This window comes from Neodiprion fabricii, chromosome 3, assembly GCF_021155785.1.
Source record: "Neodiprion fabricii isolate iyNeoFabr1 chromosome 3, iyNeoFabr1.1, whole genome shotgun sequence".
Lineage (NCBI taxonomy): Eukaryota > Metazoa > Arthropoda > Insecta > Hymenoptera > Diprionidae > Neodiprion > Neodiprion fabricii.
Genome location: NC_060241.1, coordinates 15,944,493 through 15,966,541, shown reverse-complemented (window position 1 = coordinate 15,966,541; position 22,049 = coordinate 15,944,493). Strand labels below are relative to the sequence as shown.

The following is a 22,049-nucleotide window of genomic DNA, read 5'->3' as shown; positions in this document are numbered from 1 at the left end:
TGAGAAAGATAAAGAAAAAATAAAGTCGCGCAGTTTGCTTTTCAAAGTTTCTCAATCTCGCGCTATTTTACATCTTTGGACACACTGCTGATCGGCGTGTTTTTTCACAGACACGTTCCGATTTTGTACTTGAGTAAAAAATTTGCTTATTCGGCTTGAAAATATGAAATCTCGAAGTCTAGTCTCAGCGATATCGTTTTTTAGATCCCATAGGACTTTGAAAATCGCGTAGCCAACGCGTTTTTGCCTCGTTGGTTAAGGTAGTACCGTGATAGCAGCAGTCCTCAACTTCCAGAGAAATATCCCCCGTATAAAACATTACAACTAAAGTAAAAAGTAGTTGAGATACAGTACACCTTTGCGCCACCTCTCACATGCGCAGAAGTATACAAATTTTCCCGTTGCGTCGTTTGTCTGACTTGGCAACGTTGCATTCTAACTCAGTATCTCTTGCCCCTCAAGCATGTGTTGTAGAGAAATGTATTGTTATGAAATCAATTTGAGGTTAGTTATAATTGGAGACTGAAAATAATACACAATGACTTCGCGATTAAAACCTGTACCGTAACCTATATCCGCAAAGTTCTGACATTTATTTCAATTCGTTGGGCCTTTGTGGCATTTTAAACTTCCCGCGTAGGGCAACGTTGCCAAGTCACTATTTCTCACGGGTCAGGTTACGAGAGAAAGTTTGAAAATCATTAAAAGCAACAAACTTTAAGAATTATTTACAAAAAAATGAATACCGCTTGTTTATGTTTTTTTTTAAAAAAAATTACTTGTTATATCCTCAATTAATAATTCTCAGTTTTTAAAAAAAATTCTAAGAAAAGTATGGCTGTTATTAAATAAAATGCTCACTCTAACTACGGTCGGGATAGGGAATACATGTAAATTGTACGACTTTTGATCGTTAATATTGCAAAATTTAGAACCGCAAGGACTATTAAAAAAAATTCCTACGTATAAAGGACACTTCAAATTATGTGTATTCAAAAATTGAAAGATATTTTATGAAAAGTGATTTATCACGGTACTACCTTAATATGAGATGATCGCACCGTCGCGTTTCTTCACACACGAATCAACCCCAACGACAAGAGAACAAACATCTCTCGTCCTGATCTATATCCTATGTTCTTAGTCAGCGAACCGTGGCCCAGTATATAATGCATTACTCACGAAATTAGATGCTGGAATGGCAGTGGCGTTGTATCACTAATCTCGAGGCGGCTGAGTTGACTACCGATTCCTCTTAATCCCCAGGGACTGCAGTATAGTCGGTGCCAAAATTGATCCGAGTCTTCTCCCTGATTACTCGTCTAAGGGGCCATTCGAGCATCAATTAACGCATTTTTGCAAACTTTTGCATCTCACCCATAATGATAACGATCGGTAACGTTTCCTTGTTTTCCTACTACTGTTTTTTAACGTTAGCCAACGATTTTTGAAAAGTTCAACGATAGTCGACGCATGACCTGGAAATGGCGGATATGCAATTTATACTCACATCCTGATCAATTTGTTTCTACCTTATTAAGCATTAATTATTGTTAATTATTAATACACATTGACATGTTCGGTAAAACGTGAATTCATTATTCATTGAATATTAAATACATTGCGTATTGTCTTTCTTCTTAAATGCATGCAACAAACGTTTGATTTAGTAAGATATTGTTATCGAGCAATTAATGTATTATTAATACCGCCCTTTACAGAAATTTTTTTTATTATTTTCTAGCTGGGTTTGAGCACGCACTTCGAATTTCCTATCTTAGCTAATGCTTGTCTGGAATGCCTACAACTACAGGGTAACATTTGATAACGTTTCTCTGAATGGCCTACCCTTGTTTTATCGTTAGCTAATACTTGAATGGCCCCTAAGGAGATTGCTGAGTTATAAAGATCAACACTTTTTCGCTTGTTTTATTACTAGATAGTTGCACATTAAAGATTGATCAAGTTCGTATATTCGTTAGTAACGAAGATTCTCCTTGGAATGAAATAAAAACGCATACAGAGCGTTACAAACTAAAACCCAGACACCGTCTGTTCATTTCGAATCACTTTAAATAATTGAAAATTTGATAGATCGGTTGGATTTCATTTAACGGTAGATACATTTTTACTGAAAAAACTATCTCTCTTCAATCTCATGCGGCATCTATACCCGAGTAGTAAATTTTTCAAGATTTCACTGATATTGATTTTGATGAAAAAAAAAAAAAAAAATAGCAGTATTTAATTCATTATTGACAAAATTGTTATTATTGTTTCCTTAAGCTTGCTCTGGATTATATAAATCTGATGAATTCTCAATGTTCGGACCATCGCGTAATAAAATGAACAAAAAGGCATTTAATTCCAATTCACCAACCTTCTTATTATAGGTAATCACGGTTGCAGTTTGGAAAAAATAATTCTCACCACTTTGAAAGTGAGTCGTTTCTACGATTTATATAGATGCTGCTTAGTTGTGGCTTGTGAAAAAAAATATAAAATCTTTGTTATTTTACTATGCCAAATGTTTATATTAAACACATTATCATAAATGACAAATTTCAGGTCTAAATCCGAATATTTCTTCAATATCACGATTCAATGTGCACGATGCAAAATAGTTCTGATAACCGAATGAAAATGAGTTTTGTAGCTGTGACTAGAAAATCTAACGTGTGTTGGTATTCTTTTTTATTACGGTCCAACCATAATTCCACTAAACAGTTACTTGCATCACATTTTATTTCAATTCTAACAATATTCAATATTTTAATGCAACAATATCCGTTTCCCTAAAATTTTCTAATTACTATTTCAAATCAAATCTATCTAAAGGCAAAAAAGTTCCGAGTCCAAGTTCTGTAAGCCGTCTGTTATTCCATTTTTTAGAATTTTTCATGCTGTATACTTTCAAAAAACGATAATACAAGACTAGTCAATTTTCACTGAAAATTTATCGTGTGAAGCAAAGTCGAAAAATAATATTTACAATTTAGAATTCGTCAGCTAAATGAGAAGGGTTTGAGCCTATCTTTAGATAGGCATAATAATGTCTGTTAGTGGAATTATAAACCAGATCTCAGAGATCGATTCTTACAATTAGTTTCAAATCGCTTAAAAATGGTCAAAAATTTGGTTCATTTGTTCGATGGCACTTCAAAATATCACTCATTTTATTCGGAAGACTATTTTCTGAAAATTCACACACTGCACGGCCTACCATCAAAATTTATCTCACTAACGACGTACTTATCTCTAGCGTAATTTATGCCAGTTACACGAATAATACAATACCTTTCATTTAACATAATAGAGCTCGATGAAGCTTTTCATTATACCAATAATAATCAGGGAGGCTTTCTGCCTGTAGTAATCGTGCTGTAATTTTGGCATGCAGTGCGTAAGAACAAATTGCTTAATATTTCTCTGAACTAGCGCGATACATTTTCATAGGTTTTCATTGAATTCAATTATTATCGTAAAATATATGTAGATGAAAACAGAAGTGGAACTTGTGACTGAATTCGAAATAACATCTAAATCACTAAAATGCCCGGATCAGGAAATTTCGTTTTCTCATAACAGGAAGCTTCTGGTGAAAGAAACTTTTCGTAACGGTGAAGAAACTTTATTGACATGTCATATGTGTCACGATGTTAATATAACAAACATTCTCCTGGCCAAGTGGACGTTTCATAAATAAAAGAACGTTACTCGGAACTTTCAATTAAAGAATCACTCCTTTTTTTTTAATAATGTTATCAAAATCATTGTCTCTTTATACCCCCCTAAATTCGAATTTGTTTCACGTAGAACAATTTATATACCCGAGGAATTTTTTCATGGAAAAGGTATTTTCGATTTCATCCAAGAAAAGATCTTCCCTTCACCTCTGAGTTCAATTCTCATTTCGTATTCGTCGTTCGCACGTTTCGTGCGGTGCTGTGCACAAACATGCACGTAACCCATCTATTTTCAAACCCTCTCGACGCTTTCCGAGTAGCCATAGTTATTGTTCTCATTCTAAAATATAGGCATATCTCAATAGATTGAAAACAATTTAATATCGAGGCTCGGATGTATACTTTCAAAATTTTCTAGACGCACGCTATTCCGTTATAGGGTATTTCGTTCGGAACACTGAGAAGAAATATCATCTTTCAAAGTCCCTAGAAAATTCTAGTGAATAATTTACTTATGAGAAAATGTGATACTGGTAACTGTTTAGTGAAATTAAGGTTATCGACGCTACATTTCCCGGTGTGTGCAACATTACATATGTTTGTACAGTCAACTGCAATTATTCGATCAAATCAGGCCTTAACATCAATCTATCGTGCCACTAAAATCGAAGTACTGCAACAGTTGCTCAAAGATATCTATCCAATGAAAATAATAGTAACACGTAGGTACTATATCGAGAGTTCTTCTTGAAAAGACCTGCCCGACAATTGCAACTCGTCTAGTTCACAAGCGTAGCCAGATGACTAGGCGAGAGGTTATGGTTGACCGTCACTTGTCAATCAGTCGATTCTAGGGAATTTGATTTTCTCAGACAATCAAAATTAAGTAAGTTGAATCGCACGTGTTACTAGCAGATCCTCTAGTATATTCCGATTACAGCTACGAAACTCGTTTTCATTTAATACCCAGAATATTATTTTCATTTATGGTAATAAATTAAAATGGAGGTATCGGTGTGTGTATCAACCGCAACTGAAAAATTCTTTCGTCTACCGCCTAAGAAACTTGTCTCACCGAGAAAGGATTAAAAATATCCCTGAGGAGGATGTCTCTTAAATTCCGTCCTAAAAGAGGGCTTTCCAAATGTAGGGTTTTCCGTTTAATAACACGGAGAATATATCACTTGGCCGCATTTGATAATAGATATACGAGTACATGTATGTGGACTCGATGTTGGAAGAATTTTTACTTTCCAGACTCATAACTTTTATTTTATTTATTTATTTTCTTTTTTTTTTTTATAACTCCTGAAACTCTTGTTACGGATGTTGTTTAAAGAACAATTATGGAGAGACCTCGATACTTCTAGGATCAAGTTCGTGGCATTAAATATGGCTGAGTGGTGATGGTTGAAAAAGTGACATTTTGCCCATGCTGTTGAAATGGAAAAACTTTGAATTTCAAGTGTGAACTTTAAGAATAAGATTCGAAAGATATATCCTTTTGCCTTTTTTTTTTCTTTGTACGAGCCTTTTACGAGGGAATTTAAAGAATGTTGCGTTCGAACGAAAGACCCGATTTTTGCGGTATACCAACTTTTTTTCATTTTAAAAACCAAATTTTTCAAATTATTAGTCGTCATCTATCGAAATAATTGAGGTTAAGCTATTCTGTTGTTAGACGTCCTTCGTTCCCTAGCAAGCTTATAAGTTGCGTAAATTTTTGATGCGCGAGCTTTCGTAGAATTTCGCCTAAACTCAGGTGTTTCCAACCGCGATGAAATAAACATGATTCATTTTGTCATTTCTATCACCACGTTTACTTAAAATCGGGTAAAATTTTCCGCGACATTATTTGGAACGCACCTTATGCGATTACGAGAATGGCCATTAGCGCACTTACTAATATACGTGAATGATTGATCGGGAAAAGTCTGTGGGGCTTCCTCCTGCAGGACTCAACGTTTCACCACGTCGAAATTCAATTTTGATCCTCGTTTTACACGCGCTCACAGCTGGCGGATCAGAATTTTAATGGCGGCACGTGATGCCAGGATGTGAGAAAGTATTTTTCATTGTGAATTAGGAGTATATCTTACCGTTAAACGAGCTCCAAACGCCGGGAATTAATTTCCGTTTTTTGTACCTTCATTCGTCGAAGAAAAAGTTGGAAACTCGAGCGGAACCAGGGTGGTGATAAAATAAACGAGGAATTGAAGACGAAGCAGGAGGAGGTAAAAACAACTGAATCGAACGAATGAATAAAATGTTATACATGCATATTGTATAGACAATTTTATGTATATACATATATATATATGTATTTATTATATAAGGGTGTGCCAAAAAAAAATTTCTTTTCTTCAAACGTCCATCAAAATTTCTGTACGGCATCTCAAATAGAATATCCCATCCAAATGTGATCTATTAATATTGATATTTAGAGTTGCCTATTTTATTTCTTCCATTTTCCATTTAAATAACACGCAAAAAGAATCGGAAAATTTTGGAAATTTACATATTACTTGGACTTACATATTATCTAGATACAGATTCTTGTAGGAAATTTTCTTATTACAATTATTTTTAAAAATATGTTTGCTTATTTTATCAGAAACATTAAATATAACCCGTTATTCAAATTATCAAAACATCAACTTTATACAGATTTTTTTTTAATGATTTGAAACAGATCTGGGAAGCGTGCGAATGAAAATTTTTGCGACCTAAAAATAAGGTACACCCTAATATGTGATATCTATATATAACATGCCTGAAAATGTCGAAAAAACATTCCCAAAGCTCTACCTAAGAATAGATTTCAAATTCTAAAAGATTCTTAAACATGATAGAATAGGAGTTCAAAATATAATAGATAGATCGAAGTTTATATAGCAGATGCGATTATCGATACACATTCGCCAACTTCCTGTTTATATCTCGCTCCGGTATGTAATAAAAACTACATTCGGTCACATTTTTTCTAACGATCACGAAGTGCAAAAAATTCGAAGATGAAGATTTACTTCAAAAACGCGATCAAATAAGGATCAAAGGTCTAAAAATTGTGTAATACGATATGCATATTTTTGCGTATGCTATAACATTTCCAAATTGCAGCCAGATCGCAATTTTTATTTTTTAAGGTTGGCGGAAAGTTGGTGGATCGTGCTCTACATGACGTAACAATACAGCCCGCGGATAGAACAGCGTTTTTTGCCACGGCAAAGCCGTTTCAGACATTGAATTGCCGCCCCCTTGACAGAGAAACTCGCTATCAAAATCAGTCTGCTCAGAAGCCAGCCTTTACCATTTGTGGAACACCCCACGGCAATTACTGTTATCGCACGTTCGAAACTAAGTGTATACATATATTTGAACCCGAATTGTCTAGCAGTCTCGATAGCTTTAATAGCAGGTGTAGTCGGTGGATTTTGGACAAGATACGCTATTGCGCAATGAATATTCATATGATTCAAAAGATATATCCGCACAAAGTGCGCATTCAAAAATTGTCTCGAAGATTGAACCTTGTTTCCATAAGTGTGATAAAAATTTGAGGTGACTTCAAAATAGTTAGTTCTCTTCGAAAAACAAGCAATACAATTCGTTGAACTGTTTAACGCAATAATTTTGGAGTAAAAGCTTTACATTCTTTCAAATAACTGCCGATTCTACTGTAAATCTAGCGCATAGTTCCAAGTTAAGGGATCGTCTCAGTGTGAAATTTTCAAAAAATTATTTTTTTTTTTTGCATTATCGTATAGTATACACTGTTCTAAACATTCTCTCAAATTTTTAAATCGAAATTCAAATTATTACGGTCGCTACAGCGTTTCTTGTAGAAAGGGAACGGGTTTTCTACCTGCGCGAGTACTAAGGTGCTCAGGTTCTATAACCTTGCAGAATAAACTGTCCAAGCATTTCAGTTCGTTTTTGACATCCACCACGGATAGACGTACGAGAGAAACCCCCAAGAAAAAAATCAAGACCTGGCATCGCCGATTGATCGTAAGTAAACGATTTATATAAACTTTTCCAACTTCAATCTTTAAACGCGTTTTTCTCAGAATGGTGTTTTTCAAAACGGTTTCCACTCTCAAAGGAAGAGTTTTAAAGATATCTAGTTCCAATTTCGGGAGAACATTTTAAACGTCATTCTTTATCGCGCTATGGAAGCTTTTTTTTTTTTTTTTAAAACTTCCTATTTTTTTACGAAAAACTGTCGAAAAAAAGGGCCACATTCGACATTTTTTGTTCAAACCGCCGCCATTTTGGCAAATTTGAAAAAAAAAAACCCTCCATAGCGCGATAGCGACTTTCCTACAGATCAATAATCTTTTTGAAATTTTTTTTTCAGATCAAAATTGCGGCCGTCATCGTGGAAACCGTGCAGCACCTTTTTTTTTCACGTGAAATTACAACAATTTATACAACAATGATGCACTCAATAAATAAACTTTAAAAAAATCATTTTGTATTCTTCATAAACGTATTTATTTATGAAAAAAAAACCGGACCGATTAGTTTATGTGAACATTAAAAAAAAAATTCGCGAAAATCAGTGATTTTTCGGAGTGTCACACCGAGACGATCCCTTAAGTCGATCTAAGTCAGTGAGCCAAATTTCATCTGAATCGGTTGATATTTTCTCGAGTTATTGTCGGAATTTTTTTTTTTATCAGCAATATAGGCACTATCGCGTAATGTATGATCAATTTTCATTTGACTATGAAGCATATATTTATTTGTCATATTTTCCACACAATAGACGAATTAAGGTATCTACCCCCAGCATAATCGTTTTCTACACGAAAGCCGATCCATTTACTGGATAAACGTAATACTCGAAGACAAGCAAATAACAGAAAACAGCGTCTAACGCGAGTCGAAGACTGGACTTTATATTTTCCCGTTGTTTTCGAAATGGCCTCAACTACACGAAGTCTGGAAAAGCTCTCGAGGATATTCCATTAAAAGCTAGAGCTTGTATCGTGAGTCGGTTATTCAACAAAAACTGTTGCAAGCAACGTCTCATATAACTAGCCGTAAAATACGTATTATAAAGTTGTATACCTGTGGCGGCGAAGGGCGATAAGCTTTGTTTCAATAGGTTGCTGTAACCGCAGTTATCGACAGAGTAAAATTTCGTTCGTTTTGGAGGTTATTGATATGTTGCTTCACGTAACAATACTGCAGAAATATGTAGGTATTCGTGCACAAAAGTGTCCACTAATTTCTGCATACGGCTTCTGGCGTTATTCTAGCATGGTGCAGAAAAGTTTTTGAATATTTCTGTTCAACGCGGCATTTGCACGTCGGTAACGCGCAGGCTTTAAGGTACTGGTACCTATTAGAAGGCAAAAAAAAAAGCAAATTTTCAAATAACATTATCTCAGCTTCTCTATTAGTTATTACCATGTTTTTTTTTTTTTTTTTTTTTTTTTTTTAATACTAGGCATTTTACGGAGAGTAAAGAAGAACCCGAGTCCTTGACTGCTCATTTTGACCGTGATTAGTAGAGGGCGCAAAAGTACGGTCCTTGAAAAAAAAAATAGTCCGATGGCGGACAGGTAATATCCGGATTGGGAGGTCTGAAACAAAATCGGGAAAAAGCACGTTGTAGAGGAAGGTTTTTTACACAGGAATCCACCGCCGATATGCAAAAAAGTGCAAAAATAAGAAAAAATGGCCTGTGCTTGAAAAAAGTGGAAAAATACCACTTTTTTTTCCATCTTTTCGGTGTTGCCAAATTTTTTGTTGATAACTTTTTTGCAAAAAAGTGTTAGATTCCTGCGCAGAACACCTAAATAAAGAAGTGAAACAATCCCGGTGATGATCGGTCCAGTGAATCCGCCGTGCGAAAAAAAGTCCTTTTGAGAAAAACGCGTTTAAAGTTTTTAACGTATTCCTTTCTATATTTCTCGGAATATGTGAAGTTTTATTACCTCCGATTGATTAATCCGCAATCCCTGGACCGTATAAAAGTACGCTTGAGTCCTGTTCAGCCTGCTCAATTCACAAATCAATTCAAACTGGTTTTACCATCTCCAGGACCTCCTTACTTACAATTAGTGACGGTTTGTGCCTATACGCTCCGACCTAGAGTGCTATATATCGCTGTAACTTTTTTTCTGTTCAGAACTTTTTCATAAAATTTCAAGGAGTGATTTTTGACGCTTGAAGGAATCGAAAAATGAAATAAAAAAAATTTTAATTTTTTGAATCCTAGTACCTTAGGTCCTAGTACCTTAATAATAATCAAGATATGTGACATATTCTTACTCAGTCGGTAAGGACTGACTATAAAATCCTTTTTGGGGTACGTAGTCGTCCTTTTTTATCTACCGTGTCAGTTAATTTTTCCGTTTCGTTATTGTTCATAAATTAATCAATGGTATTCATTCAGATTGAGGCAGTGTATTGTTTTTACATCAGAAAATTCATAGAAGTTCGAAATTTACCAAACAATGTGCGGTCTTCTGCCATGTGTTACTATTTGCGGACTTTTTGGATTCAATGGAGAATAAAGTCTACCGGTTTGCTTCATCTGTAGTTTCCTTTTTCCGGCCTGTATGTTTCATCAAAATAGTCACACGACGGCTCATTTTAGTCATAATTATTTCCAGAATGGTGCAAATACTCTTATCTACGAACCTTATTTCGTCCGAAATCCGGGAAACACAAAAATAATAATAAGTTGCAGAAACCAACACAATTTTTTCGTAATCTTCCAAGTGTTGCTGGATTTTCTGAACTCTACGCTGAAAAAGCAATGCGTCGTCAAAGTTGAAACAAATTTCTACTATGAGTTTAATCGTAATGATAAAAATAAGAATCAGCTGACTCAAACGTTAAATTAAAGAGAGGATGTCGTAAACCTTCAAGTTCTGTTCTTCCATGTACCATTTTTTCCATTTTCCTGTCTCAATGCTAAACTGAGGCTACATTGTATCCACTCAAAAGATGATGACGTTTCTTTAATTAAGGTAGTACCGTGATAAATCACTTTTCTTACAATATCTTTCAATTTTTGAATACACATAATTTGAAGTGTCCTTTATACGTAGGAATTTTTTTTAATAGTCCTTGCGGTACTAAATTTTGCAATATTAGCGATCAACAGTCGTACAATTTACATGTATTCCCTATCCCGACCGTAGTTAGAGTGAGCGTTTTATTTAATAACAGCCATACTTTTCTTAGAATTTTTTTTAAAAACTGAGAATTATTAGTTGAGGATATAACAAGTAATTTTTTTCAAAAAAAAAACATAAACAAGCAGTATTCATTTTTTTGTAAATAATTCTCAAAGTTTGTTGCTTTTAATGATTTTCAAACTTTCTCTCATAACCTGACCCGTGAGAAATAGTGACTTGGCAACGTTGCCCTACGCGGGAAGTTCAAAATGCCACAAAGGCCCAACGAATTGAAATAAATGTCAGAACTTTGCGGATATAGGTTACGGTACAGGTTTTAATCGCGAAGTCATTGTGTATTATTTTCAGTCTCCAATTATAACTAACCTCAAATTGATTTCATAACAATACATTTCTCTATAACACATGCTTGAGGGGCAAGAGATACTGAGTTAGAATGCAACGTTGCCAATTCAGACAAAAGACGCAATGGGAAAATTTTTATACTTCTGCGCATGTGAGAGGTGGCGCAAAGGTGTACTGTATCTCAACTACTTTTTACTTTAGTTATAATGTTTTATACAGGGGATATTTCTCTGGAAGTTGAGGACTGCTGCTATCACGGTACTATCTTAATTCTGTTTGACGCTCTATTTTCATCATAATGTCATCAGTGAGTAAAGAAACAAAAATTTCAGTCTCCGACTGGATTTGTACTTATAAAATACACCGCTTTTTAATTTGACTGGTGTAGAATGGTTGCAGAGAAGCTTCTATCGATCACTCATTGGAAGTGACATCACACCAGTTTGGACTCCATTTTTATTTTTCCAGCAGTTATTGACACTATTAATTTCCAACGCCCACTGCAGAGTGACGTCATTTACGGACGTCCCCCCCGTTCTACGGGGCAAACCATAACTGTAGAATCACATCAGACACGGAAAATGTTATCTTGAATACAAAAGTTCGATTCTGAATTAATAATTTAGTGCTCGTTACCTGTTTCTTCGTCCATTAACGGTTGAAAAGCATAACATTTATCTTCCACCCTGAAGAAATATTATTTACCTTAGTTCCAAAGGGTTAATTATCATTGTAATCTGGTGTACATAATCCCTTTCTTATTTTTTTGTACCTAATCCGTAAAATCCTTGTAATCATTGTAACTTGTTGTAAATATTTCACAACCTCTTTGTAGTCTTTATATTATTTTTTATAATCCTTTTAATTTTTGTCATTACGTGTAACCTGCACGGAGAGAAAAATCTGAAAAAAATTACCCTGTTGTTTCTAATCGTGATGTAAAAGACACCTAATGCAGTTTTTATTGATACATGTTACAAAAATTATGGGTTTTTATGAAAAAATTACTACATTGCTTAGAAAGTATGTATTTCGGCAGCGAAAAATTTAAAATGTGACGACGCATTTTTCTGATGCAGCACGGTAAAAACTGCATTAGGTGTCTTTTACATCACGATTATAGTAGCAGCAGGGTAATTTTTCTCAGATTTTTCTCTCCGCGTGTGTGTAATCCTTCGTAATCTTTTGTAATTCCTTCGTATACTGCACGTTATTTTTTTAACCATTGGAATCCATGTATTACTTGTAATAATTTACAAGTTTGGTAATCCCTAACGTCCTGATAACTTTCGTGATCACTTGTGATTTTCGTAATCCCATGTAGTTCTCCTCATTTCTTTGTAATCTATGTAATTTCGATTATCTTAGAAATTTAATTTTGTAAATAAGGATCATCATATTCTGCCTATTGTGTTGATTTCGAATGGATTTTATTGACATCATTTTCAAGCTACACATTTCCAGAATCCCAACAATCTGAAACATTGTTCTTTCCGCACTTTTATTGTTGACGTAAGGTGCATTAAAGAGATTTGCGCGTGATTTCTGTTTTACCGACTGTGCAGCGTTGTTGGCCTCTTGATCATACAGTGGGCTTCGCCATTTTTAGGAAAACAATCCTGCGAATTTCGAAATATTAGGCAAATTACATACCAGCTTCGGAACGATTCACATTGTGATACTTGAAACTCACTCGAAAACTCGCAGAAGAAAACGTAGTTTTTTTTAATAATTCTATTTAAATTAATTTATTTCTGATCAACATTTATTCAATGTCTGAGTTTTAGACAAAAACGAGTTTTTATGCACGCAAATAATCGTATGTTTATAGTTTACATTATTTAACATAATTTCACACAACTTTGATCCTATACATTTTTCTACAATGTAAGCAAATTTTTATTATTTCTCGATATTTTTACATTCATATATTACTAACTTTTGATCTACTTTTATGTATTTGTATCAAGTGCAAAATTTGATTTGCAAAATTTTTATTATTTCTCGATATTTTTACATTCATATATTACTAACTTTTGATCTACTTTTATGTATTTGTATCAAGTGCAAAATTTGATTTCTACACACTTATCTACAGTTTACTGTACACAGTCTCTTGGAATTTTGCAATAAAATTCACAATAAGTATACCTGTTGTTCAATATTTATTATGTATTTAATACAATTTTACACGTAAGTGCATAAAAATAAGGCTCTCAATTAATGTAAAAAAAGTTTATTAAGAAACAGTCGCATAAAGATGGTTTCATATGGTACGGAATTCATTCCACCGGAACGTAGAGCCTAGGGCGATAATTGAATGTGCAAGTGGATTCACGTTTCACTTTTTATCATTACTTCAATTTGATTGTATAATTTTGATTTTTCATCGAAACAGCGATGTGCTGTTAATAATGTCAGGTATGAATTCCGCATCACGTGAAACCACCGAAAGTGATACGTCTCAATTTTAAATTTCGCGGTTTATTTTTCCCGAATACCGCGTCTGCCACACTGTTCCCAGGCCCACTTAGGACCCACTGTACTCGATCACGAACAATATTTAGTCGGAAGACCACGTCTCTATCAAATCACGGATTATTTTCGCGTTGCTGTGCGAATGTGCCTTTAATCATTCCGTACAGCGCTCTGGTGTGTAAAAAACTGAAGCGTGTATGTTTAATTAACATTTTCACTGAGGTAATAATTCTCTTCAAGTATTCGAAATATTTTTAACCGGCTGGGTATCCTGGAGCGCTCAAACGTTTTTAGAAGTTCGGATTACATGCTCAAAACTTCTGAACCTTTTACCGTTAGCACTTTCGAAATGCTTTTGGTAAGGTCGGTGGTTTTTTTTTTTTTTTTTTTTTTTTTTTTTGACGACTAAAAAATCGTGTATAAGTAAATGTTTTTCGTGAATACAATATTTTCATGAATTCTGCATCTTCGTAAAATACAAGTTGTACAGATATTCGAGATTTTGTAATCATCAGGGTTAAATTCGTCGGCTGTTAAAAATTTGATATTTGTTTATTCACGGACCGAATTTTTTGGCTTCTAAATTGAACCCCCTCTAACCGAAAAAAACCTAGTATTCATCCATTTCGCTTTTGTCTAATGAACCAATAATTTTTTTCCCTCGCATCATCAGAGACCATTTTTTCACTACACTTTATAGACTGTCGCTGGAACAACTCGAGCCCAATAAAGAGACAGATCCGAAGTCCGTGTATAATTCGTTTATCCCGGTGCTAATTTTGTTCTACAGAGTGGCAAGTTTTTTACGTTGAGCAAGCTCGAGTAGCGAGGGAACAATTGAACTTGGAAAATCCATTTTCACGTGAAATGGACGTGCTAAGAGCTGCACTCTCATTACTTTCGTGAAACTCCTTCCATCCTCCGATTTCCTATTTCTCGCGCTCTCGAATGGTCTGTTCGAAGTTTCCTTATATTTCTTCGTCAGCAACGAAGAGAAAATCGTTCATCGAAATCAATCCGCGTCATAATTACAATGACAAGTGACTGCAACCAACGAATTCCTTACGATCAAGGATTCAAAGGGACGTAAAGTCAGCTTGAGAATCTGTTGAAATAAGAAAATGACTAAAAATGGTTTCAAGAGTAAAATTGGAAGTAATGAGGGCAGATATAATTTTAAAAAACTGTCGATGATTCAACAAAAAAAAAAAAAAATAATTCAACCACTGAATTTCAACTATAAAGTCTAATTATCATGCATCAGAAGAATGAAGTTATCGAACAATCATTTTTAATGGAAATGTTACATAAATTTTCCGATTACGGTGAACAAGAACTTATTTTATTCATAAATGAATACACTATAAAATCATCTGTGATAAATTTTTTCTCGAGCTTCTCAACTCGATAAGCATACAATCGTTATAATTTACAAATGATAAACTTGTGATTTATCAACAAATAGATTCTTGCTACCTAAAGTTCAACTAAGAAAATTCATTGACAATTCGTTGACAGATAAAATGAGCGATTGGGAATCGAAATTGGATAAACAACGTGGATTTTTCCGTAAAAAATTATGGAATATTATTTTTTCTCCAAAAATGTAAACGCAAACAGGTCTTCAGATTTCAAATTCAACGTTTGAAAATTTTTCTTGTCCCTCGAGGATTTTTTTAGTTATATGTAAGTAGATAAATTTAAATAAGACGTTCTAAGCCTTCGGATCGGTTCATCACGTTCTTGCCACAACCTTTTCTTCCACTTGGTTATACATCCCCACATCGTTAGCTTCGTTATTTGTTATCGGTTACTCGAGTGGAAGAATGAAGAACAAAGCTTTATCCGAGATGCCTCATGAATATTTCAATTCTAGTTCTCGGATAATATATCTTATAGATGTTTCGTAGCTGTGAAGCTTTCAATTGAAAACCTTCATAGAGTCGTTGAATCGTGACAATCGTCCTTTGCAATTTACCAACCAATTACCTTGACGATAAAATCCTCAAAGATACACCCTCCTGTCCACTGGATAGATAGCTTCACGTATTATATCTGTTTTAGCAACGCAATGGGAATAAAGCGATGCCAACTTCACCTCATATAAATTCCCCATCCTGCGGTACGCAAGGTCGTCGTTATGGAGCAATAAATTGCAAACCCTCTCACATGCATAAAATATCTCTATAATTTGAGCTGAACGAATGACGTGCAAGGGAAAATAGTCGTGCGGAAAATCGTAGATATATACCCAATGAACGTAGCATGATACTTATTCAATTTCACTGACTTTATTCCGTGAATTCTTGTTATTTCTACGACTTTCCAAATCCTTTCATACAAATGACATGAAAAAATGAGAAACGCAATTGCGCGTGGAATAAGATTTCTCTAAAAGAAATGTCAAGTTTCTGTAACCGGTTCGTTGAAATCGTACAAAATATCGTGTGAAGCTACATACTTATTGCTCGTATCGAACAATATTTGGGAAAACTTATTAGCGGTCAACACATTTCTCCCAACATTATTTTTTTTTTTTTTCTCTTACGTGTCGTAAAACGATCTGCGGGAAGAATCTCGGATTTCGCGTGATATGCTCGGTAATGGAGAAACTTGGAAAAAGTTAAATACGGTTCTTTGAGCTTTCACGAAAAGCTCGACACGTATTGTAAGAGATTGAAGGAACGGCATTTTCGCGATACGAGGATAAAAGTAGGTCCAATATTTTTCACCCTCAAGTCCTTTGTCGGAAGAACGGTTTCGTAAATATATTTGGAAATATATTTTACCGTCGAATAAGTGAGTTGAGAGGAATTCCATAGTTCATTGGTTCTACAAGTGAACCAAAAAAAAAAAAAAAAATGGGAGTAAACAGTTGAAAGTCAACGTATCAACGACTTCATCAATCAGGTCAGTGAATAACTTGAAAAGAAAACCGAAAGGCTTTGTCAAAAAGGTTTTGTCAAAAATATATCCCAATTATTGTTCAGAGCGTAGAAGAATTTGCGTACTTCTTGACGAATACCTCAACAAAAGTGAAGTGCTCGAACTTCACAAGCTAAGGAGCCGAGAGAAACGTGGATGGAACGTAGCGTGACGGAATAATTGCTTATTCACCAGGTAAACAGTCAAATTTACATGTAAGGATGCCTCGCCTTATACGCGCTCTTCGTTCCAGCTCTACATATCACCTTCCGTGCTGAATCCTGTAAACGCAAACTTCACGAGGAACAAGAGCAGCGTGTATATCATATTTAGAGTTATCCAACTACATCGTGTATAAGCACGTGACAAGAATTACGTTCTTCTCAATATTCGCCACTGCGCTCGAAAGTTTGATGAAAACAGTGAAACATTTTCCTCGACTGAACAAACTGAGGCAAGGAATGGGACTTGTAGCAATATCGGGACTGAAGTGTGAGTAGTGAGAATTGAATTTCGTAGATTAAGATCAATGACGGGCAAGCCTGTTGAGGATCAAGCAATCGAATCCGTCTCCAAAAATTTCTAGCAATGGTAGTTGCGCCAATAATCGTGAACACGAATGAAACAACATTCCTACTTCGTGATTAAAATTATTCCGACCAAATTCAAACAACGTAAGCCAATATATCAACAATTTTAGAATAGGTTTTATAATTCGAAAGTTGAACACGACGAAATTCTGGTATTTTCGAAACTATTCTAACGTTTCGAGACTCGCAAAGAAAAAAAAAAAAAAAGGCAAAACTATTTGCTACTGATTTTTTTTTTTAATTTTAGTTGAGAATCGCCAAGAAAAACTGTCTTACTTTGAGTTCCAAGAAGTACTGCGAAACCAAACACTGACAATAAGTTTGCAATTAGCCGCTGGTGGACTCTTGAGTATTTCATATTTACTTATATACAGTCAAATTTATACACGGTCTTCTGTCATTTTCAATTTCACCACACTTTTATTCCATTCATGAAGTAAGTACGTTAATTTTGAAACCGATCCTATATCCGCATGCCGCAGAGAGTTTTTACACATTTGAATCTGACGCGGAGAATTTGAATAAAAGACATACCGCAGATATTGAATCCAACTACGGAATGTGGGCAGTAAATAATGGCTTCTTATTAAGCGGTGGAATTAACTTCAGCTTTCAGAGAGGGAAGGAAAAAAAAAAAGAAAAAAAAGAAATGCCAGTCGTAAAAGCAATTACAATTCAGACGCCGTGAAGAATAATTTATGGAGAATCGAAGTCTGCTGGTTGGATTGCCCTACAGGCGGTAAGTCTAGACCATCGCTTTGCGAGAAGCCGATTATCGATTAATTTTCTCGATTCTTTTTACGATTATTCTATAACTCGAGGCTTGCTTTTTTTCACGAAGGAATCCCTTACATTTCTGTCGATAATTCCCGCAGACTTTTTGCTAATACGATAACCGTTCTCTATAATGGATAAGATGAATAGCTTGTCTTCTCATATCGCCGGAGTGTTTTTTTTTTTTTTTTTTCTGCAATACTTATCTCAAATTCAAGTTTAATATTCACGCTCTGGAACTTGTTTTACTTTTTGATCTTATTTTTATGCTGATCGCTGAACCATTGAATCAATGTCAAATTAACAATATCAGGTCGATTATACGTTCGAATAGAAATGTATTCATACGTCAAAGTCGCGTTTATTGACGCTGAAATTTTCGGTATCAAAGATACAAAAACTGTTCATTATTGTCCGATAAAATTTGGAAAAGGTTACTTTAATCAAATGTAATTTAAATATGATGGGAATTGATTTTTCAAACTACTAGAACAAAGAGTTATAGATTGTGCAATACTTAGTGCTTACAGTCACACGGACATACTTATATCTTCAAGATTTACACTAACCATGTAATACGGTATAATACATGGAACATTCTAAAAAATTTCAACTCGTATTTGACTTTTACCCCTTCCGATTTTATTGCGGGATAAAGCAAATTGTGGATTGCAGAAAAATCTCTTTGTCTAAATTTATCAATGATTTCTACATTACCGGAACTTCCTTACGAAGAATGAATTTGAAATCAACGGGGGCGGGGGTTGAATTCGTCAAAGTTTTTTGGAATGTTCCGATGTGCATCCCTACACTATACCTACTTCAAAAACTTGTCAAGCCGTGGCCTTTCTTCAAATAAAGCCATCAGATGAGTGACCCTGATTGTGAAATTCGATATCCATTTGGGACTGCTTAATCATTAGAGGCATCTTCGTACTCAAATAATTTGTTTATAAATTTCATCCAGGATGTTCTCCTCCGCAGAGACTTGAACTTTTACTTAACCAACTTCGCGCAGTTTAAATTAGCTGTACGAATTTCCATTAATTAAACCAGAATTCGCGAAGTTCCCAGGCTCAAGTCTTCTTTTTGGTGGAAGTCAATCACGGTGTCTCGGTAAAGTCTTTTATTGCTGCAGTTAGTTATGAGGTATTCCGCACCCTGAGGAAAAAGTTATTTATCCTAATATTTTTCTCAGATCCATTTGTTTAATCTGAAGCAAAACTCATGTCTTTGAAGTAAGCCATGCTTCGTACGATTTTTCAAATTGCATAAAGAAGGCTCTCTTTTTTTCGAAAAACCATATTCTTTTGGCTAATTAATTAGATTTATGAAAATATTTCCTAGTTTTAACAAAGTAGATTATTATCTCCGTAACGAATACTCTGTTGGCCCGCATATAGTTGATGAGTAGTATTGTCGAAACAAAAACCCAATTTATATTTGTCAAGTAAAAAAAAAGTATAAACAGAAGTAATCTCGTATCGAATGAGAATTTGTTCGACTGTGTAGGAATGCAAAGATTTATTTTGATTTCGATAAACTTCATTCAATACAAAAAAATTATGTCCAAGAGATTCCAGCCCCTTGGAATACTTATACCGATTCAATTAGCACCCCATTTTCTTTATGCAGTCAAAATACCAAGATACACTCAACAAAATTGGAGGATCCTCGTATTCTCGAGCTTACACTATGATGCAAGAAATTCTTACGATAAAAAACTAACACGAAGTTAGTGGATCGGTGATCTTTAGTTATATTTAACGCCGATAACCACCAAGTATAAGAAGCCACCAATGATTCTGAGCCGGTTAGTGTTTTCGACCAGTCAGTTGCGTTGGCAATCGAGAATCGGCCCGCAGCGCCGCCGCCGGCCAGCGCTTCGAAAATTGAACCTGAGTTCGTTTCGCAGTCGGCCGGCGGCGGCGCTGCGGGTTGATTCTCCATTGCCAACTTAATTGACCTAACCAAAAAATTAGCCTTCTCAGAATCACTGTGGCCGTGTATACACGGTACCAGTTATATTGAGAGCACGAAGACTATATGAGGAGACTGAACTCCTAAACAAATGGTTGCCTGGAAAAATAAGACCGCACTGGTGTTCAGTATGCACCGAAGACAGTGGAGGAAGTATAAATTCTTACGAATCACATTCCAAGATGATCGATTAACCGATTTTGAGCATCTCTGCAACCAATCACGCTTCGGTGCAAATGAAACACTAGCGACGCTTGTGGCGAAATTTTAATGGGCGGATTCTCTCAATTCACCTGTTTGAGTTCCTCCTCCTTATCCTCTGCTCTACTCTCACTCCAATGTATTGCAAACGTAATTGTGATTAATATAAAGATTTATTATTATTATTATTATTACGCAGTCTCCCCTGAGAGGGTAATTTTTCATCGCAAAATCTCGTTCAACTCCGGAGTAGACAAGACCGCGAGTGATTAATCCGCTGTAGCGCACGTTTGGAACTTTCTTCACGAGATGGTTCGAAGCAGTTTGTTCTCCTGTATTCGCTCGTTTGCCAGCACAGGACTGACTCGAAAGTTGACAGAGGATTTTGCCGCATGTTAATCAGCAGCTAGTCCCACCTCGCCCAGCTGTACAACCATTAGATTGCCAATTAGAGTATGGCATGCACAACGTTGTACGTCGATTGCTGAAATAGAATTGTGTCGGTCACGCTAATCGTGACATCCGCTCGTTGGTAAATACCGGTGAGATAATCAATACGTGTGTCTGGTATTGGTAATTCCACGCCGTTTCGATCCTTGCGAAGAATGTTTTTCGCGAATTATTCGGTCGAGTTTGTCGACATTATTTGTGAGTCATTCTATGCGTTGAACCGGATATTGTAAGATTTTTTTAAAAACGGTGTGTCTGAGAAGAGCGAAGATACAGTCATTTAGAGATCTGTCAATTTTATAAATAGACATTTAAATATATGACATATAAAAAATCAATAAACATTTGACGTTTCGGATTTTTAAGGGGGGCCCCCATCAGAGATCATTTATTAGAAAACAACAATTGAAAAATTATAATTGGGTTCAGAACTAGCATGATCCAGAAGTAAACGTGATGTCGTAAATAAAAAAATTAGCAATACAAACACTGTTAATCACATTTAAATACATAGTAAAGCGATGAATTCACAAGGAACGATTAGTCTATATTTACAAAAATTATTCAAAATGCAAGTAAGTCCTGCGACAGGCCAACAGATAAATCTATAACAACGAGGTTAGGCTGTTAAACTGATAGAATCGTTTATATCGGACACTCGAACCACCTGCAACTTACCCAAAAAAAAAAAAAAAAATGAAGGAACCTTTTAAATTATTATAGGAGCCATAATAGTAGCTTTATGTCTATTTTGATTGGCAAGAGGACGGAACTGAGTCAAAAGTCACCCATCACAGTAAGAGGACAGCGGAAAAGGATAAATCAGCGCAGCGTTGCCAACCTGTCAGACGAATATTGCTCTAAATAGTGCCAACACAATTTTTCAAGTTTTTTATTCAGATGGCATCGCAATAATTCATTAGATTTCCCAACAGTGCCATAATAATTCTTCGTATTTCATACTTTCAAAAATTATGTTTGACGGTATTGAAACTCAATAATTATAGGAATGCACAATATATTTATTTTTTTCGCTTCGTCACATGGACAATTTTCTTAGGAATATATAATGATAATTATCGAACGAGGTAACACAACAAGATTTATATCCTGCAATTTGAATTGTGGGAACAGAGATAAATGATGCGTTATAACTAACATACAAGAATACCTAATTATATAAATTATTCAGAGATAATACACGTATCCTTCAAGTTTTAAAGAAGTCAAACATACCTCGTTAAACGAAAATTGGATTTTTTTTTCTTTTTTTTTTTTTGTTATATTCATACCTCGGATACAAGTGATGTAAAATTTTTGTAATTATTGAACAGAAATTTCCTTCACGCCGAACTTCATCGGGAATGATCAAGGAGAAAATTGGAGAGGACATTTAGGTCTTCAGCTTGGTCAAAACCGCGTAGAATTCCCTGTGTAAGCACGACCTATTGATTTTCGTA

The 22,049-nt window shown here is 35.1% G+C and overlaps 1 protein-coding gene across 1 annotated transcript in view; it reads left to right on the top strand.

Annotated features, from left to right (window-relative positions):
* The window catches only part of LOC124177255, a 247,152-nt gene that overhangs the window by 1,635 nt on the left and 223,468 nt on the right, over positions 1–22,049 (top strand). The window lies entirely within an intron of this gene.